Here is a 3,797-nt window from a genome sequence, read left to right as displayed (position 1 = left end):
ACACATACGCCATAGAAACCGGGAAACCGGGCCCATGAGCCTGGCTAGGCTTTAAAAGGGTGCATAAAATTTTTTAAATGGTTGGAACGCCTCTGGTTACAGGTTTTTACGATAAGGCATGCTTGAGTTAGATGACTACAACAACAACAACGTTTGGGTCACCTTGATGTGATTCATAGATATTTTTTTAACACCTTAGAGTGTCGTGCTTTAATTCATAATGGTTCATTCTGAGGAGGAAGTCAGCACATATAACTCTAGATATACGGATGGGAGGAAATTATTCCAAGATCTGACAACTGACACAAGTACTTATAAGAGAGTGGATTACACTGAAGACCCTGTCTTAGTCACTGGAATAAATCGGGTAACGAGTTAAGCCTACAAGCCAACTACAAGAACAGTTTACCTGTACACAGTTTCCCCTCTAACTTCTTTCATTTACAAAGTCTCGGTCAACCTATTGTTATAGTGGAAAACACTTTCCGAAGGCGCCGTGTAATTTTGGCACACAGCAAATTTAGTGGAAGGGGTTAGTCGATTGTATCGAATTCAGTACTTGATTGGTACTTATTTTAGCGATTCCGAAAGTATGAAAGACAAAGATGACCACAAATCCCCACAAGGTCAGTTTGCCTCTCAGACATCAACAGTTGATTAAAAATAACGCGGAAGTCAAATACTGGGTTGAATTTAATTAACTAAACCCTCGCCATGAAGTTTAGGTCTCTTGCTGATATTAAAAGCAATTGTTAAAAGACAATGGATTGGCAGAATTGTGAAAGCGCCGAACAAAATGCTATGCTATACGTAGTTATGACTCTTTACTTTCTCAGCTCAAATCTCACCAAAGTAAACTTTACCTTTCATTTCTCTTGGATCCATAAAATGGAGTACCAGTCAAATACTGGAGTCGATTTAATGAATTAATTCCCTGCCCCAAATCTCAAATCTTATGCCAATGCATTATTGTTGTTGCCGTTAAAATTATGCTTATGAAATCGACATATTTATTTGCATTACTTTATTAGCAGGTAAAATTATCTTTCATATACAACGTTTCAATAGTTAAAAAATTAATAATTTATTAAACATTTAGAGATAATTCACTAATTGTATTAAAACACAAACTAGAAATTTAATTACGAATTACTGTTATTGTTCTTCTTGTTGTTGCTGTTGTTGTTGTCGTTGTTGTTGTCGTCGTCATCATCATTATCATCTTCATCATCATCACAACCATCATTATTATTGGAACGGAATTACATGTGGATATTATGCTAATTATAGTTGTTTTGTCAATGATGGTTATTATGTTACAAAGTTAATTTGAAGCGTTTGAAAAAATATTCCCAAAGACGTAGAAGCGGTAAAGTACGGGCAAATTGTTTAACTCAAGATCAGCTATGATCGAACATATAAAAAGAGAATATAAAGTGTTCTAGCGAAAGTATTTTATATTATTATTATTATTATTATGATTATTATCATCATCATCATCATCATCATCATCATCAATGAGGCGGTGAGCTGGGAGAATCGTTAGCGTGATGGATGAAATGCTTAGCGGTATTTCGTCCGTCTTCACGTTCTGAGTTCCAATTCCGCCGCGGTTGACTTTACCTTTTGTCCTTCTGTGGTCGATAAAATAAGTACCAGTTGAACACTGGGGGGTCGATGCAATCGACTCATTCCCTCCCCGAAGATTGCTGCCCTTATGGCAAAATTTGAAATCATTATTATTATTATTAGTAGTAGTAGTAGTAGTAGTAGTAGTAGTAGTAGTAGTAGTAGTATTCCTTCGTAACACAGTGTAGGTAAAAATGCACCGGAGTCTTTAGTCATCTGTCAAGTCACAACAAGGACCTCAGAGAGATAATACTTTCCTTAAGATGTGCGCAGTACCCAATAAGGCTGCTTTTTGTAAGACGTAAATCTTGCATGGGATTTCCAGTTGCCTTAAGAAGTTTTGAAGTTTCAATGGGATTGAGTTCAACGCTCCGATCACAACTGGAATCACTTTTACATTACCTCTCACATTCCATACAGTCTTGCCATTTCCACTTTCAATTCGGAGTTCTTGGTAATTTTTCAACCTCTTTACTCACAACATTCATGTCATTTGGTATGGATACATCAATGATCTGACAGTATTTGTCTCTCTTATTCAATATGACACTATCCGGCCGACGGTGTTCGATTAAACGATCCGTCTGAATATCATAGTCCCAGAGTATCGTTACTTTTCCATCCTCCTGCATAACTTCACTTGGTACATGCTCATACCAGTTCTCTGTTACTTCCTATTAGTATTTACGGCATAAGCCAATGAAGATACACACACACTTTATCGTGACAACGCTTGTATTCTTTTTGTGCAAGACTCACATTCACTTAACAAGTGGGTCACATTTTCCACACTCTTCACACAGAGTCTGGATTTCTGGGTGTCAGAAGTTTTATAGATATTATACTTCACTGAATTGGTAGCGAGAGTCTGGTCCTGTGCAGCAATGAGCCGGTGGTACGCTTCAAATCATCTCGCTCAAGCCATGCCCACAATGCTGTTTTATCCTCAACGTCTTGTGTACTCCTTTCAAACCGTCTATGTATTCTCATTTCAAGAAGGTTTTCTTTTCTCTTCTCCTCAGCTCTTTGGTTAAACTCTGCCTTTCCCATTATTTCATCTACATTTACACTCATGTCTTTCGCGGCATATTGCAGCAGGTCCTCGTCACTCTTTATCAAATACTCGGCAAGCGTTCTCCATTCACTCCTTATACAATGGTCTATACTAATTAGTCCTCACCGCCATACTTTTTTTTCATATACAGTCTGAGTTTGCTTTAAGGTGTAGTGCCCCATGCAGCGTCATCAACTTTCTCGTCCTTCTATCCAGTGTTGATATTTCATCCTTAGTCCATTTGAAGATGGACACACTATATCTGACCACCGCAACTGACCAGATATTCATTGCGGTAATCATATTTTTGGCATTCAGGCTGGATGTCAGCACCATCTTCACTTTTTTCATACGCCTCTCTGACCTTGACTTTCATTTCTCTGTCTAGAATGTCATCTAGCTCTAAAATCCATAGATATCTATAATCCATATATATCTATACCCACTGCCGTCGGATTCACCCATGGTCTCTCTCCTGATGGTAACCGCAATCCTCTGCAAGTTGCTTTCTTCACTCTTTTCATTATTAAGTACTGAGCATTTGGTAATCCCAAATTCCATACTGATGTTCCTGTCACACTTCTGGACTGTTTTGGTTAAGGAATCTATCTGTTTTTCAGATTTCCCAAACAATTTCAGAACATCCACAAACAGAAGATGGTTCAATGATGGGCCTTTCTTCCGACATCGGTAACCCATCTCAACTTTCCTAAGTGTCATTGTTATGGTTATTAATGCAATTACAAAAAAGTAACGAAGAAAACGAGTCACCTTGGAAGATTCCCCTTTTAATATTAACTTCTCGAAAGAATACATTAGGAGGAGGAGCGGGCGGAGGAGGAGGAAGAGGAGAATGATGATGATGATGATGATGATGATGATGATGATGATGATGATGATGATGATGACGACGACGACGAGGAAGAGAAGGAGGAGGAGAATGATGATGATGACGACGACGACGACGACGAGGAGGAGGAGGTTGTATATTTCTAGTATCTGGCTAGTAACAAAAGTATTTATATTGATACTGGGAAATTGGATCTAAAGAGGTTCAGATATTTGATAACCGGCAGCCATGATGATGACGAAATTAATGATAATGGCGATGATG

Source organism: Octopus bimaculoides, chromosome 1, assembly GCF_001194135.2.
Source record: "Octopus bimaculoides isolate UCB-OBI-ISO-001 chromosome 1, ASM119413v2, whole genome shotgun sequence".
NCBI lineage: Eukaryota > Metazoa > Mollusca > Cephalopoda > Octopoda > Octopodidae > Octopus > Octopus bimaculoides.
Note: the sequence above shows the minus strand (reverse complement) of the source record.